At 34.3% G+C, this 18277-nt stretch overlaps 1 long non-coding RNA gene across 1 annotated transcript in view; it reads left to right on the top strand.

Annotated features, from left to right (window-relative positions):
* LOC141516491 (uncharacterized) overlaps nucleotides 1-18277 on the top strand; it is a 31893-nt gene that overhangs the window by 3383 nt on the left and 10233 nt on the right. The window contains exon 3 of the long non-coding RNA XR_012476711.1: nucleotides 10388-10614. This is a non-coding gene — a long non-coding RNA (uncharacterized LOC141516491). The remainder of the gene's footprint in view (nucleotides 1-10387; nucleotides 10615-18277) is intronic.

The following is an 18277-nucleotide window of genomic DNA, read 5'->3' on the forward strand; positions in this document are numbered from 1 at the left end:
TGTTTTAATTTGCATTTTTCCTACTATTTGTGATTTGCAGTATGTTTTCATAAGGTCGTTTATAGTTTGCAATTTTTCTTTTGACAACTTATCTATCAGGGAATGGTTCTTTGTGCTATCTATTTATGCCAATTCCCTAATATATCTTAGACATTAGACTTTTATGAGTGCTATTTGATGCAAATATTTCTCTGACTACAATTTCTCTTCTTGTTCTCTCTTCATTAATTTTCTTTATATAAAAAGTGTTATATGTAATTGAGTAGGCTACTTTGTCTTTTATGGGCTCCTCTATACCTTGTTTAAAAATTCTCTTCCTAGCTCTAATTGTGAAAAGAACCTTCTCCAATTCTCCCCTGACCTTTTTTTCAATGTTGCAATTTAAAATATTCAGGTTGCATACTCATTATGAGCTTATTGTGATACTTGGTATAAGATGTAAGTCTAAACCTAATTTCTGCCAAAACGCTTTACAGTTTTCCCAGTAATTCTTACCAAAAAGGAAGCATTTCCTTTAGTAATATCTAATATTGATAGAGTAATTTTTTTCCTATTCTTAACTTTAGCATATATTTGTCTACTATATTTTATTACTTCTGAGTTTTTTGATCTTTGCTTTTTCTGTTCTATTAATCCACTTTTCAGTTTTTTACCAAAATAATTGCTATTACTATTGTATTTCACACAAAGACCTTCTAAGGCTAGGCGTATTGATTAGGAATTTTGCTCATAATTTCCCTTTATATCTAGACCTTTGATTCCTTCAAATTAACTTCATTTCTTTGACCAGCTCTTTAAAATATCTCCTCAGTAATTTTATTGATATAAAAATGCATCTGTAAGTTAAATTAGATAGCACATTATTCTTTGTTATAGTAGTGTGGCCAAACTATGAGTAAAGATTGTCTTTCTAGTTATTTGTTTTTCTTAATTTGTGCAGAATGCATTGTAGTTGCATTAATGTAAGTCTTGCATGTTTTCTAAAAGGTTAACCACCAGATATTGTATACATTTTGTAGCTACTTTAAACTGAATTTTTCAATCATTTTCTAAGGATTTTATTAATATCAAATTGAAATACTGATTTTTTGTAGATATATATTTTTCATTCTCTGTGATGATGGATGAGGATGAGGGTACTAACCAGCATTTATAACTATTTATGGTTTATAATGCACTTTATATATACTATTTCATTTGATCTTCATAACAACTCTATGATATAAGTGCTAATAATAAAATCATTTTACAGATAAAAAACTGAAACTGAGAGAATTTAATTGATTTGCCCATTAACTATCTAGTAAGTATCTGAAGCAGGATTTGAACTCAGTTATTCCTGAATCCAGGTCTAGTATGTTCTCCACTATGCCACCTAGGCCATTGGTTTCTTCTTGATTACTTTCTTGGCTCATTCTTTGGGGTATTCTAGCTAGCCATCACATCATCTGCAAATGTAAATAATACTTGTTTTTGTTCTCTTATCATATTGCTAAGCCTAGCATTTCTAAAGCTATTTCAAATAATAATAGGGAAAAAGTATCTATTTTCTTTGCCCCTGGTTGAATTGAGAAAATTTTTGATATTTTTCCTTGTCAAATGATGCTCTTATATTAGATACATGCTTTTGATCATATTCTTTATCTGTTAATAGGCATCAATAATTTGTCAAAAGGGTTTTTTATTTCTATTAAGATTGTGTTTTTTATTATATGATTAATTGTATGAATTGCTTTCCCGATGTTGAAACAATTTTGTAAGAATCTTCCTTAGTCACAATGAAGTTTTGTCATTTTTACTGCTTCAGTCTCCTTGCAAGGATTTTATTTTAAATTTATTTAAAATTTATTTTTGAATGATTGATAGAATTCATTTTTAATCCATCTGCCTATAATTTTGTGTTTTATCCCTTCTGCAATTCATTTGTGGTTTGATTTTTTATTGATTAAGATTCCATGTTTTGTTTTATTAGCTTGAGTATTTTGCATTTGAGTAGATACAATCATTTCTTCTGAATTGTCAGTTTTATTGCTGCATAGAAATACATGATGAAAAATTCCTCTTTGCAATAAATTCATTTATTAATTTTTTCATTTTTTATTTTTGGTCATTTCATTTTCCTTTGTTGTAATTAGGTTGTTTTTTTAGTTTTGCTAGATTCTCAATTGATTTTGCACTCTTTTGAATTACATGCTCAATTAGATAACTTTTCTATAGTCATATTGAAAAAGAAATATATATATATATATATATATGCTTTATTCTGAAGACTATTTTAGTCCCAAAGTTTTGAAAGTTGTTTTGATATTATTAATAAATATTTGTTTATATGATTCTTTTCTTTGACAGTAATTTATGCAAGATATCTTTAGCCTTCATTTAAGTCTGTCTCTTTTCCCTTATGTTTTGTTTATTCATTTCTCATTTTATAGTGCTATAGTTTGTAAAGGGTGAACTTATACATTCTATGCTACATATCTTCCTTTAGAACTTAACACATGATAAGGTTTTCTTTTTTTAATTAATTTTTATTAAAGATATTATTTGAGTTTCACAATTTTCCCCCCAACCTTAACTTCCCCCCCTCCCACGGAAAGCAATCTGTCAGTCTTTACTTTGTTTCCATGTTGTACCTTGATCTAAATTGGGTGTGATGAGAGAGAAATATCCTTAGAGAAGAGACAAGAAGTCTAAGAAGTAACAAGATCAGACAATAAGATATCTGGTTTTTTTCTAAATTAAAGGGAATAGTCCTTGAACTTTGTTCAAACTCCACAGCTCCTTAACTGGATACAGATGGCACTTTCCTTTGCAGACAGCCCAAAATTGCTCCCAATTGTTGCACTGATGGAATGAGTGAGCCCTTCAAGGTTGATCATCACTCCCATGTTGCTGTTAGGGTGTACTGTGTTTTTCAGGTTCTGCTCATCTCACTCAGCATCAGTTCATGCAAATCCCTTCAGGCTTCCCTGAAATCCCATCCCTCCTGGTTTCTAATAGAACAATAGTGTTTCATGACATACATATTACCACAGTTTGCTAAGCCATTCCCCAATTGAAGGACATTTACTTGATTTCCAATTCTTTGCCACCACAAACAGGGCTGCTATGAATATTTTTGTACAAGTAATGTTTTTACCCTTTTTCATCATCTCTTCAGGATATAGACCCAGTAGTGGTATTGCTGGGTCAAAGGGTATGCACATTTTTGTTGCCCTTTGGGCATAGTTCCAAATAGCTCTCTAGAAGGGTTGGATGAGTTCACAGCTCCACCAACAGTGTAATAGTGTCCCAGATTTCCCACAACCCTTCCAACAATGATCATTATCCTTTCTGGTCATATTGGCCAATCTGAGAGGTGTGAGGTGGTACCTCAGAGAGGTTTTAATCTGCATTTCTCTAATAATTAATGATTTAGAGCATTTTTTCATATGGCTATGAATTGCTTTGATCTCCTCATCTGTAAATTGCCTTTGCATATCCTTTGACCATTTGTCAATTGGGAAATGGCTTTTTGTTTTAAAAATATGACTCAGTTCTCTGTATATTTTAGAAATGAGTCCTTTGTCAGAATCATTAATTGTAAAGATTGTTTCCCAATTTACTACATTTCTTTTGATCTTGGTTACAGTGGTTTTATCTGTGCAAAAGCTTTTTAATTTAATGTAATCGAAATCATCTAATTGGTTTTTGGTGATGCTCTCCAACTCTTCCTTAGTCATAAACTGTTCCCCTTTCCATAGATCTGACAGGTAAATTAGTCCTTGATCTTCTAATTTGCTTATAGTATTGTTTTTTATGTCTAAGCTCTGTAACCATTAGGATCTTATCTTGGTAAAGGGTGTGAGGCGTTGGCCTAATATAAGTTTCTTCCATACTAACTTCAAATTATCCCAGCAGTTTTTGTCAAAGAGGGAGTTTTTATCCCAATGGCTGGACTCTTTGGGTTTATCAAACAGCAGATTACTATAATCATCTCCTGCTTTTACATCTAGTCTATTCCACTGGTCCACCACTCTATTTCTTAGCCAATACCAAACAGTTTTGATGACTGATGCTTTATAATATAATTTTAGATCAGGTAGGGCTAAGCCACCTTCTTTTGCACTTTTTTTCATTAAGTTCCTGGCAATTCTTGACTTTTTACTTCTCCATATGAATTTACTTACAATTTTTTCTAACTCATTAAAGTAATTTTTTTGGAATTTTGATTGGTAGGGCACTAAACAGATAGTTTAATTTTGGTAGAATTGTCATATTTATTATATTAGCTCTACCTATCCATGAGCAGTTGATATTTGCCCAGTTATTTAAATCTGATTTAATTTGTGTGACAAGTGTTTTATAATTGTTTTCAAAAAGATCCCGAGTCTGTCTTGGCAAATAGACTCCCAAGCATTTTATATTGTCTGAGGTTACTTTGAATGGGATTTCTCTTTCTAGCTCTTCCTGCTGTATCTTGCTAGACATATATAGAAAAGTTGAGGATTTATGAGGGTTTATTTTATAACCTGCAACTTTGCTAAAATTGCTAATTGTTTCCAGTAGTTTTTTGGATGATTTCTTGGGATTCTCTAGGTAGACCATCGTGTCATCTGCAAAGAGTGAGAGTTTTGTCTCTTCCTTCCCAATTCTAATTCCTTCAATTTCTATTTCTTTTTCTTCTCTAATTGCTGATGCTAACATTTCTAATACAATATTGAATAGTAGTGGCGCTAATGGGCACCCTTGTTTCACCCCTGATCTTATTGGGAATGCCTCTAGCCTCTCCCCATTGAATATAATGCTTGTTGATGGTTTCAGATAATGATAGGTTTTTCTAAAGATGAAAAATATTTATATTCTGAAGTCATCACATCAATAGTCAAATCTATCCAATACTTCAGTTCTTTATTTTATTCTTGTTTATTTCTCAATTTAATTTATCCAATTCTAAAAATAATTTTAGTTTCCTATTGCTATTATTATAATTCTTACTGTGTTACTATAAATGTTTTGCCCAATTCACAAAGTTTTAAAGATCTTATGCATTCTATCACTTGGATTAGGTGCATTTAATTTGTGTGAATCTGAGATTTCATTGGCATAAGTAACTCCCTCCCCCAACCCCAGTGCAAATGAGAAATTATTCTGAAACTTAGAGAATTGCCTAGGGAACTATGAAGTTGAATAACTTTTCCAGTGACATACTGCCATATGTATCAGAAGTAGGACTGGAACCAAAGTCTAACTGACTCTAAGAATATTGACTGGTGAATGGAAATTAAATTCCAGGCATAAGAAACAACAGAATACTATCCCATTCTCTGACTAAAGATAGGACGTGATTTGGTCTAGATAGCATAGAGGATATCTGAGAAAAAGAAAAGACAAGAAAGGTACAATGGGATCATATGATTGAGGCTATTGAAGATGAGTTTTATTTTGTAATCAATGGAAAGCTATTGAAGAGGTCTGAAATGTGAATGCTGATAATTTGACCAAGGTAACATTAGAAAAATTAATCAGCCTCATAAAAATGGTTAGATATGTTCCTTTTAGATAGTCTATCCCTGTTAATGAATTGGAAACTGGGCATTAGCTACCAGACATTGAGATTTAAATACTGTATTCTGGGCAAAACAGGGCAGTAAACTTTCTTATGGATAAATGACAGACTGTAGGCTTAACTGAGAGTTTTCTCTTCAACTCTCTTTTGTTGTGTTGCATTGTCTTAGCTAAGTGATCAGGAGAAAGTAGCAATGGAGAAGGCACAGTGGACCAGGAGTCAGAAGACTTGGATCTTCAATTTGTCTCTGCCATCAAATTGCTATGTGCATTTGGATCTGTCCCTTCCCAAATGAGGTTATTATGATACTCTTATGTAAAATGATGGAGTTGGACGCATGATTGAATGAATGATAAGACATTTATTAAACACATGTTCTAGGCACTGTGCAAAAGCACTAGTGATAGAAAGACAAAAAAGAATGACAGTCCCTACCTCAAGAAGTTTACATTTTAATAGAGGAAGATAATCCATAAAGGAAAGCTAGAAAAGAGAGAGGGAAAATACACTATAAACAGTATGGTCTGGCAAAAACCAGAAAGCGGCATGGTGGGCTGACTCCCAAGTCTACCATCTAAAAACCAACTGATTCCAAGGGCAGAGTCAAGGATCCAGTGGAAGGATGATGAGAATGAAAATAATTCCCAAAGGATAGGTGGCATAGTCTGGAGATGATCTCTAAAGTTTCTTCCACCTCTAATGTTCTAGGACTTAAGAGGTCTTATTTAAGTTTAGTGGCCAAAGCTCTGGACTGGAGCAACATAGTAGTGCAAAGAAAGCCAAATTTAGAATCAGAGATCTAGGTTTGTAATCTCAGGTCTGCTATTTATTTATTAAGTGCATAAATTTGAGGAATGAATGAATAAATGATTGAATGAATGGCAGCATTTAATATTTGCAATGAACAAAGTCCTTAGCAAATATAGCAAAAGGCATGACAATCCTTGCTCACAAGAAGCCCAGATTCTAACAATTGAAGATAAGATAGAAAAAGCCTGTGCCTTCAGATGCAGCAGTAAAACAGATGGCAATGCATCTCTTACAATGGCATTTTCATTAATGAAATCATCTTGGCTTCTGCTGATGAATCATTTGACATTTCCAAGGAATTGGTGTAGTAGAGTTTCTTTTTGAAATCTTTAGTGGGTAGGTACCTTGCAGAGAAACTTGCCATAAGAGTTGCTTCCTTAGACTAGACTATGGCTTGCAGGAATCCAGCTGGGCACAGGAAAAGTGGTTTGGGAGGCATTACTGTTTTCAGGGTGCTTAGGTGTATGTTCACATTGGTAGCTTTTTGTCATGGTGAGTGGTATGGTTAGCAGAAATGGTAAGCCTGTTCTTCACAAGGATTTCTCCCTTTATATTAGTAGGAGCTTCTAACTTACATCCCTCTCTCAAGTCCAATTGGGGAATGTTTGTTGTACAGGGAAGAAATTCCAGGAGGCCAATTATTTAAGCCTGTAGGACATTCAAACTTCTGAGGCCTCTTCCAGAACTAAATTTATTATTCTATGATGTGAAGTAAGGAAACCTTCAATTTTTGGCTTTCATTGACTGACTCTGAATGGAAGGGTAGGAAAGATGCATTTATATAGTACCTGCCAAAAATATATATAATCAAGCAATGTCCTAAGCACCAACATTTGATAACAACAACCCTGTGAGATGGGTAATGTGATTATCCCCATTTTTCATTGTTGTGAAAACGGAGGCAAGCAGAGATTAAATATTTCACCCAAGATCACACATCAAATATTTGAGACTAGATTTGAACTCAAATCTTATTAACTCTAAACCCCATATTCTATTCACTGAATAGAATAGCTGTCTCAGTTTCTTCTTTCATTTACTAGATGCTTAGCTTTGCATAAATTATTTAGTCTCTCTAAGCACAGGTTTCTCACCTGTAGAAAAGGGATAATGAGATAGCACCAACTTAGCATTGATTTAGAAAGAACTGAACTTCAGAAATGTCAATATAGCACATAAAAGGAGCATTATTTCATCCATACAGGTGCCCTCAATACCTCCCTGCCTAATGACTTGCTGTAGCCTCTCTATGTCCCCAAAGGAACAACCTCCTGACTAAGAGCTCTCTGACTCTATTTGGGTTAAACTTCAGATAATAGCTACACATCAGTCCATTGCTGGAGGCCAATTAGATGCCTCTACCTTGGTACAGCCAAAGGGTATGCTCACCTGGGACAGCCACTAAGATCTCAAAGTCAATGCCAAGAACTTTAATGGGGAAAAAAAACAAGATGTGAGTCCTATTTACTATTATTAAACATAATGTAAATGAGACTATGAAATTAAGCACCAGTTATGTGTCCGAGGTAGTACAACCATTTGAGAGCAGATGGGAGAGGGAAAAGAGAGAAGGAGGTAGAAATGAAATGAAACAGACAGATGGACCTAGAGAGAGAGTCAGAAACAGATGCCTTTCTAGCAGGAAGGATCACTCCACCAATCATTTTGCTTTCATTAAGCATCTACTTTATGCCAAGGATACAAAGGCAAAAATGAAACAGTCCCTGCCCTGCAAAAGCTTACATTTTAATTGGGACTAGGGAGACAAGGGAAGGCAGCTTGGCTGACCAGGAAAGGCATCCTGTAGAAGAATGGTCTTAAAGAATGAGTAAGTTGTTAATAGATAGAGGTGCCAAAGAAGGATGTTCTGGCAAGAGCATTCTACTAATACTCTAATAACAATATGAACAAGGCACTAAGCTGGAAAGATGCAGAACACATATAGGGGAAATGAGCTGTTCAATCTGGTTGGAGCAAAGGGCACATGAGAGAGGGAGAGGTGATCATTGGTCATGTGAGATAAGGCAGAAAGGGAAAAGGTGGCCACTAGAGAGTTAGCAAATATCCTGATAGTTCCTCTTTTAACTTGTAGAGTTAAAGAATGAAGCTAACTGGCTTCTGGTCCTAAAAGCTCTCATAGGAGTCCAAGGAAAGTTGAGGAATATAATCAATTCACATTATTTCAACAAACATGCATTAAGTATCTATAATATGTGCAATGTACTGGTGATAGAAAGATGAAAATGATGCAGGGTATATCCTTGGGAATCTAATCTATGATACAAGGTAGGATGTATTAAGTATCAAGGGGTCAAACAAAAGGATGTGACATTGATTAGAGAGGAATCACTTCTATCTGGAGAGGTGGGAGGCAAAGATTTTATGAAGGAAGCAGCACCTGAATTGAGGGAAGAAAAGGATTTCAGTGGGAGAACTATGGAGAAAATACATTCTAGTCATGGGGAGTAGTGGAGGAGGACTGTCCAAGAGCCCAGCAACAGCTAAATGATGTGTCCAATTGACTAGACTCCACAATACTTGAAATAGAGAAGTGTGCAAGTCGGGTAAGTTGGAAGGAGGAAGTGGAGGTCCTTGGTTCTGGAATGCTAAATTAAGGAGTCTTCTTTTGTTCTGGAAGCAACTGGGGACCAGCAAGGGTTGAAACTAATAACCTTCCCAATCCAACAGGCTTGCAACCTTAGTCACTGTCAAATCCTCATATTCCAATTCTCCTATCATACTTCTCACATCTCTCACCTTCTCAACCCAAGCCCTCAACACCTTGCTCCTGGATTATTGAAATAGTATCACTTCACTTCCTGGCCTCTAATCACTCTCTTTTTCAATCTGTCCTCCCTCTAGTTAGTTACCCAATTGATCATCTTAAAACATGATTCCGTCTATATCACTACTTTCCTCAAGAAGCTTCTTTCAGATAGTTTATCCTAAATGAAAATTCCTCTATTTGCACTTAAAACTGTTGACAATCTGTCCCCAACCGACCCTTACAGATTCATTTCATATTAGTTTTAAATAGTCTACATTTTAACCAAACTGCTGAATCAATTAGCTGTTCTCTGTTCTTAATATTCCATTTCCCACGTTTCTGTCTTCCTTCCTCACTTCCACATCTTGGAATTTGCAGTTCCCTTCAAGGTTCCATTCATTTACCCCCTTTCTATATATGACCCCCTTTTTAAATGTCTTCCTATCACACGCTGAAATTACCTTATATATGTAGATATAAAGTGAATATACATATATATATATATATACACACATACACACACATAAACTTAATTTGTGTATCTATACTAGAAAATGAACCCTCTTAGAACAGGGACTATTTTATTTTTACCAGATACAAGTGGACACTCATAAATATATAATGAATTGAACTGAGTCATAAGAGACATGTGATTCAATGCAGGGGACAGGTTTGGAGAGTCAGCTCATTATCTTCACATTACAGAGAAGAACACTAAAGTTCCTAGTGGGAGAAGTGAACTACCCCAATTCATGTCACAAGTTAACTGGCAGAGATTCTGCTAATTCTAATTTGCAGTTGCCCCCATGAAATCACTTACTCAAAATCACAGCTAAAAGAAGAGTCAAGGAGAAAACTTCCTATCCAACCAAGTCTGTCACATCATTGGAAAATCCATACTTCGATGTAGATATACAAAGCTTTATGGATATCTGTTTGTCCTGCTGTCTTTATAGCTCCAGAACTTGACAGATGACAACAAACTTAATGTTTATTGATTTACTGAAGGGAATGTAAAAATCTATCAAATTCAATCCAGACTTCTCTCCTCTTCCCATTTAATTCTGGGTCCATCTATCCATTGTCCATAAACAAAATTTGTATTAGATCTATATGCTGATGGGTCGATTCCAGGACCTACCCACACAAATGTATCACATAATTTGGGTAATTGTTCTTTAACCATTTGCTTTTTCCCTGTATACAGAATGAAGTCAAGTTCATTTGAGAGATTGAGGATCTCCTATCTCTGTAATTTACAGGTTGTGAAGAAGCCATTACATTAATCACTTAAACAGCAAATGGACAGAGAACCTCATGATCTTGTGACAAGAATTATCATTTCCATTTGAACTCTTTCCTTGATATTCTTCATGACAACAGCAAGTAACTTTGGCACAAATACAACTTAGTATTTATTATGCATTTGATATTAATCATCAGAAGGTCATCAAAGATACCCCTGTGCTTCAATCTATCAAGGAATCTTGTGAGTTCTTAATATAGTATAAAAACAACTTATTTTCTTTGGTAGCCACAATATACCTGTTGGTTTTTCATATTTAGTTGTTTTCTTTGGTTTCTGTAAACAATTAAGTAATATTTCAGGTCAAAAGCCCTATTTCCCCATAAAAAGTTGTCAAAAAGATATGAATAAACATTTCTCAAAAGGCAAATTATGATCTTTTAACAACCTTGTGGAAAAAATCTTTTTCATATTTCTAAAAAATAAGAAAAATGCAAATCAAAACAATCCTAAAGTTTAACCTCACACCTCACATATTGGTAAATGTGACAAAAGATGGAAACTGTGTGGGAGGGATTAAGGCAAGATAAGTACAACATGTGCATTGTTAATGGAGCTACAAATTAGTACAACCACTCTGGAAAGTAATTTGGAATTATGTAAATAAAGTGGTTAGAATGTCCAAACCCTTTGACCCTGGGGTTCCACTTCCAGACATATACTCTATTCAAGATAATTGATAAAAAAAAAAAAAAAGAAAGGGCCTATGCTTATCAGAATATTTATAGCAGTCCATTTTGTGGTAGTAAAGAACCAGAAACAAAGTATGTGTCCATTATGTGGGGAATGGTTCAACAAATTGTGGTGTATGAATGTAATGGGATATTACTGTGCTGCATGAAATGACAAGCATGATAAATATAGAAAACTGTTATAAAATGAAGCAAAACTGGAAAACCATATTAACAATCACTAGAAAAAATATAAATGGAAAGAATCACTCAAAAACAATTTAAAGTGAATGTTGAAAAATTACAAAATACAAACTTGGCCTTAACAAAGAGAGATTAATCAAAATCTTCTCCCACTCCTATTGTGAAACAGTACATATAATGCTAGGGGTTTTTTTTTTCAATTCATTGATGAATTTTGCTGATTTTTTCCCTTTTTTCCTTTTTTCTTTTTTTTTTAAATTAGTGGGATAGTGCCTTGGGCTAGGGAATGAGAAGGGATTTTAGAAAATTTAGGGAATATAAAAACAAAGGATATCAATAAAAAATTCTTTTTAAAAAATCATTTCATTAGAAGAAATTCTTTAATGCTACAGTTTGTTGTACTGAATCAAACAAGGAATCCAAAGAGATCTTGAATACTTTTGAACCCTTCTATCAATTATGTAACCATAAAGATGCAATCCTCTATGTTATTATCTGGGATCAGGACCTATGATTTTATCACTGTAGAGTACTAGCAATGTAGTATTCCTTATTAATTCACCTCACTAATTCAAGTCAGAAGCTCACTTGGAGAACTGCCTGGGGCTCTAAGAATTTCTACTTTCCTGCTCTCTTTCACATTTTTAACAAGTACACAAATGGGCCTCAAACCTGTTGGTGAATTAGGGAAACCATCTATCCACAGCATGTGAAAATGAGCATATGAGAGCAACATGTTCTAACAGCAAGGAAGGTAGCTAAAGTCAGACTCTGTGCAACTCTTAGAGCTTGGTAAGATATTGAAGATGCTAAGGTCATCTTGACTTTTGTCTTGCCATTGGACTTAGATGATTCTGGAAGAAAGAATGAGACTGATGGTTTTGCACAACTCTGCCTCACTTAAATCAGTTTATGGGTACGTCTAAACACCACCTTCATCCCTTATTTTACCCCAGCATTGTGATGTCATTGGTCCTCTTTGAAAATGAAAGATAAACAACAAATTACATGTAAAATTTTAGGGGTGGGGGAGTAAAGTAGAATGCTCAGTACTCATGTATGCCCTTTTGATCACCTTTCTTTGGGACTAAGAATAACAACTGTGATTTGGTTTTCAGTTACTCATTTTCTTCCCTGATTTCAGATGTCTTAAGAATTGTTTTCTAGATGAGTCTAAAATTGGATCATCTTCAGCATGAACTCCTTTATGTATGTTTATTCATTCTACTAACCAGTGTGATATTAAAGTCCAAATGTGGGGCTCTACCAGCATTGATAGAATGGTTTGCTATTAAAAAGTTGCCAGGTCTTTCCCATTGTTTGGTGGGCAAGGAAATTTGTCTGGATACACTAAACAATTGTCCCTTTTAACACACACACACACACACACACACACACACACACACACACACACACTGGAAAGGTCACCCCTAAATTCAGATGAAGAATTGCTTTAGTCCTTTTGTGGCAAATTTAAAATCATACACAGAAAACTTGTGAATCAAAATAGGAAAATTGCAAAGTCTTGAGCTAGGGGCCAGAATGCTTGCAATTTAAGTGTTCTATTATTTGCTCACCATTTGACCTTTTGTGAGTCTCTCTCTGGTTCATAATTTGTCCATCTGTAAATCAGAAATAAACCCTGCCCTGTTTGTCTCACAAGGTTCTTGTGAGGATCAAATGAAACAATGGTTTTGAAAGCCCTTTGTAATTACAAATTCTCATACTAATGTAAGTTTTTATTAAATTATCTACTTTGTTGTTTCTTTCTAAGACATATATATATATATATATATATATATATATATATATATATATATATATATATATATATGGCTGAAGATTGAACTTGGACTAAAGCCTGTCAACAGGGAACAACTCTGAGAAATTCATTAATTAGGGTCATGTTTACACTTCTGTTGTCAGATAAACCCATCTGTTTGTCTAATCCAAGGCCTCCTTAGTCTTCTACAGTCATCCCTACTTGTCATTAAAAGATGTTTGAAATGTATATATACATATATATATGTGTGTGTGTGTGTGTGTGTGTGTGTGTGTGTGTGTGTAATTAATTAACTTGCTTCATTTTCAGGCATTCATTAACCAATTTAATTAAGTTTTAGGGATATTAGCCTAAGTTCAATTTTTAATTCATGGCATCAGTGGAAAAACAATAAGGTATTATTGAAATAGGACTAGACATTTTTTCCTGATTCCCCACAACATCTCAGTTCTCTCAGTAAAGGAAAATATTGGAGCAACGAGGTGGCACAGTGGATACAGCACCAGCCCTAGAATCAAAAGGACCTGAGTTCAAATCCAGCCTCATACACTTAATAATTACCTAACTGTGTGAACTTGTCTAAGTCACTTAAACCCAGGAAGTTAAAAAAAAATGAATTGATGCATACCCTTAACTCATTTAGCACAATTCTTCCCTTCCCTTGCCATCTCCTATCCACCATACTACAACAACAAGGTCTTGCAACAAAACCCAGTCTTACATTTCAGTACCTTCCCTTTCATTTTGGTGCCTTGAAAACTCTGACTGCAGACTAAAAAAGCTTGCTTTGGTCATGACAGACAGTACAGCAATGGCAATGTTCTGTATGGCAAAATATATCTGGAGTAGAATAGAGGATGAGAGGAAAGGGGGCAAGATATATGTCTAGGTTTGAAATAGTTTAACCCTACTCTCTATTTTTATCTCCCCCATAGTTTTGGAGATGCAAACTATAGAAATTAACCCTATAACACAAACATGAAAGCTCTCAGAACTGTCAATGATGAATAAGAAAATTGAGAAACTTGGGGATCAGGACAAGATACTACATAAGGACATCACTGAGGGAAGATGCTATGTGGCGCTCCATCAAACCTAAGAGAAAGGGCAAACTTTGCTTGGTAAACCATTTATTTCCTAGGGTGTGAGAAGGCTGAGATGCTTAAAAACCATCTCCCAAGGAAAATTCTCTCAGAGGGGAGGGAGTCAGAAAGTGAGTAATAGGAGAAAACAAAGTTGGGGAGAGAAGGCTGAAATTACCAAAGATCTCAGGAGGAAGAAAACTCAAAGACTTTGAATATAGGTATATAAATGAAAACTGAAAAACAGTAAAAGTAGGAGGAAGTTTATCATCCATATCAACTAAATTAATTAAAGACATTTATGAATAAATATTGTAAAATAAAAGAAAGTGACTTTGCAATTTAAGAAAAAATATGGAACCACAATATGCTATTCTTGAGTGGTTTGAAAAAGAAATGAGAATTATGAGGACAGAATTTATGGTCAGCAAAGCAAAAATAATGGGAAGATAGAAAAAGTTTATTCTGAAATAATAAGAAACAAAAAAGAGAATATTTGAATGCAAATACACAGAAGTGAAAAACAATCTATAAGAGGAGAAGCAAAAAACCCATAATTTTAATATAAAATATGCTTTAACAAGAAAAACACATAGCTCTTGAAAACAACCTATGGACAAAAATCTTAACACTACAATGCAGGAAATAATAGAAAAGAAGTGATCAGAATTTCTGAACATAGAAAATGAAATACCAATTGAAAGAATTCACAAATCACCTCCAGAAAAGAAAGGTTATATTTAACAACTTAATTAAGAACAAGAGGAGAAACAAGAGAAAGACTTTCAAATACTAAAGAAAGGAAATTGAAATAACATATGACTACAACCAACAGAAAATGCAGGAGGGAATGGAATTATATGTTTTAAAGAATAATGAAGCTCTGGGTTATCTGTAAATCTAAGCTTCATCATAAATGAAAAATAAAAGATGGATGTTCAATAATAAAGAAGTATTTGGAACATTCTTAGAAAGAAAACCAGACCTGAAGAGATTATGTTCTTGTCAAACACCCTAGTCAATGAAATTGCAAAAGGGGCAAAGCAGTGTGGCAACCAAATTCAGCAACAGCACAACAATGACAGCACAGAGAATAATAAGAGACTGCTTTTCTAAATAAATACAAGGAAACTGGGGTGAAAGCAGAAGTTAGCTGGAAGTTAAAAGTGAAGAGACTGACTTGGACATTATGGATCACTCAGCAATTTTAATTCCATGAGAAATACCAAAAATAGAGAGAAATTAAGTAATTAAAGAAGTCATGGACCAGAGAATAAAAATCTAGAACAGACAAAAGGACAAGATATATAATAAAGGGAATGAGATAAACCCTCTCTGGAAAGAAGCACTGAAAATGCAGTGAAGGGGAATGGCAAAGAAGGAGTCTTCTTCGCTTACTTAAAGGGAAAAGAGTTTAAGAGGAGGAATCAAATGAGATAAAATCATTAAAGAAAAAGGAACTAAGAAACAAACTTTCAAAGGAAAAGAGGTAATAAATGGCTGGGGGAATCATAGGGGAATGGAAGAGAGGCTGTGGGAATAGGGTAATCTTAAAAATAAAAGAAACAAGTTAACTGAAGAAATATAGGACTATATTTACAGCAGAAGAAGGGAAAATTATAATTTGAAAAATATTAGACACAAGGGAAAACATAATCCAATTCTCAAACTTTAAATGCAAATTGTCCTCAAAAAAGAATTGAAAATATTAACAACCACATGAAAAAAATGTTCCTAATGTTAATAATCCTAGAAATGCAAATTTAAATACCACTGAGGTCTCACCTCATACCCTCCAAATCACCAAAAATAACAAAAATCTGCAGTAGTCATTGTTGGAAGGGCTATAAGATGATAGATGCACTAATACATAATTTTTGTCCTTTTTGGAAAGTAATTTGGAATTACTCAAATAAAGTAACTAAAATATCTATATAATCTTTGACCTAGAGCTTCCATTGTTGGGTTAATACTCCAAGGAATCCGTCGGTAAGAAGAAAATTTCCATATATACCAAAATATTTATAGCAATACCTCTTTGTGATAGTGAAGAACTGGAAACAAAGAAGATGTCAATCAATTGGGGATAGTTAAATAAATGGTGATATAAGAAATGCAATAGAATATTGCAGTGCTACAAGAAATTGTGTAAGTGATGAATAAAGAAGCTTTGAAAGGGCTATCTGAACTGATACAGAAGGAGTTGAAGCAGAACAAAGAAAATAATACACACAATAACTACAGTGAGGTAAATAGAAAGAACAATCATATAGCAAAAACTCAAAAATGAATATAACAAAAATTATAAAAATCATGCATGAATAAAATATATAAATATTGAACAGCATTCTCAACCCATTCATTCATGAAGGTAAGAAGTCTATATATGTTACCATTGCATATATTTTCAGACTTGCAATGTATCTATCACTTGTGCTGATTTTTTTTCCTCTTTAAAGATACTATTTATTATATGCGATGGTACTCTGGGAAGGTGAGAAGGAGAGGAAGAATACCGGGGATATCTATAAAGAATAGAAAACTCAAAAAAAAACTTATTTTAAAAATGAAAACAAAAGTTTCAAGAGAGCTTCTAATAGAGAGAGACAGACAGACAGACAGACACTCATTGGATTAGTGAGTCAGAGCACATAAATTCAAGTCTAATTTCAGGGTTCTAGAGATGTAAGTGATTCCAGAGGTCCTCTAGTCCAATCTCTTTGATCTACAGATGATGAGATTAAAGCCCAAAGAAATTAAATGCCTTGTGCAGCAATACAAAAGTATTTCTGGTAGAACTCTGATGCAAAACCATGTTGTTTTCACTGTCTCAAACACCTTCCAAAACTAAGATTTTGTGAATCTAATTTACATCTCCTCCATATTGTTTTCTGTGGGATTTTGGGTAAATTATTTAATCTCTCTCAATCTCATCTGTAAAACAAAGGATTGAATGCCTTCTAAATTCTTCCCAGCTCCTTTCATCGTTAACTGCAACTATACCAAAAGGAGTATCTGTCTCTGTCAATAATCTTCATCTCCAGTGGCTAATTCAATTCAATCCAGTTCAATAAGCATTTATTAAGTACCTCTTGTATGTCAGACAGTGTATTAAGCACTGAAGATACAGCCTAATGTCTTTAATAATTGACTCTATGGCCTTATTGAGTACAGCTGAGTCAGGAAGGGGTATAACACAGTGCTAAGTGCATTATAAATATGATCTTATTTTGATAATCCTGTTGAATATGATGAATTCTATTTGAACATGGTTTGCTGCTGAGGTTCCAGTTTGTACACAAGAGAGTTGGCAATCCTTTTTGGAGATGACTGTCCTCTGCCACAGTTAGATCAAATCTCAAACACTGCATCCTGTTTTGGCCACCTCAGGACTCTGATAAACTGGAGACCATCCAGAGGAGAACAACCAAAGTACTAGAAGACCTCCCAGTCTTGTTTAATGAGAATAGATTGAAAGAACTGAGGATCAATCAATCATAAGTATTTGCTAGGTACCACCCTTGTGCCTGACTCAGAACAGCAACTTCCAAAATGCTTCTTCCTTTCCTCCTTTGTTTTCTCTCCATTATTCCTACAGGGTACCCCAAATTCCATAGTGAAGCATCCCAGCACATGGGGAACAACTTTCAGTTTCTTTGATCTCATGGATAGACTCATAAGCAAAGCATCAAACAAACCAAAAGCTCATTTAATAACGGGTACAAAAATACTTTGTAATGGTAGGTCAACTCCTATGATGAAAATATTTGATCAAAAATATTTGATCAGAGAACTGAAAATGTTACTTAAAGGAGACCTCCTTCTAAGAACATTATCATCATTGTTTGCATATCAAGCAGAATTAGGAAGAAATTATGTGTGTGTGTGTGGGTGTGAGTGTACGTGTGTGTATATGCATAGCTCATATTAGAAACTTAAAGATTGCTTGTTCCTTTCCTCCTTTGTTTTCCCCCTTTATTCCTACAAAGTACTCCAAATTCCATAATGAAGCATTCCTGATCTTGCAGTGCAGAGGGAATAACATATATGTAAATGTGTGTGCCTAATTTTAATGCATATAGTTAAGTTCATCCCCAAACACTCTA

Source organism: Macrotis lagotis, chromosome 3 (genome assembly GCF_037893015.1).
Source record: "Macrotis lagotis isolate mMagLag1 chromosome 3, bilby.v1.9.chrom.fasta, whole genome shotgun sequence".
NCBI classification, from domain to species: Eukaryota; Metazoa; Chordata; class Mammalia; order Peramelemorphia; family Peramelidae; genus Macrotis; species Macrotis lagotis.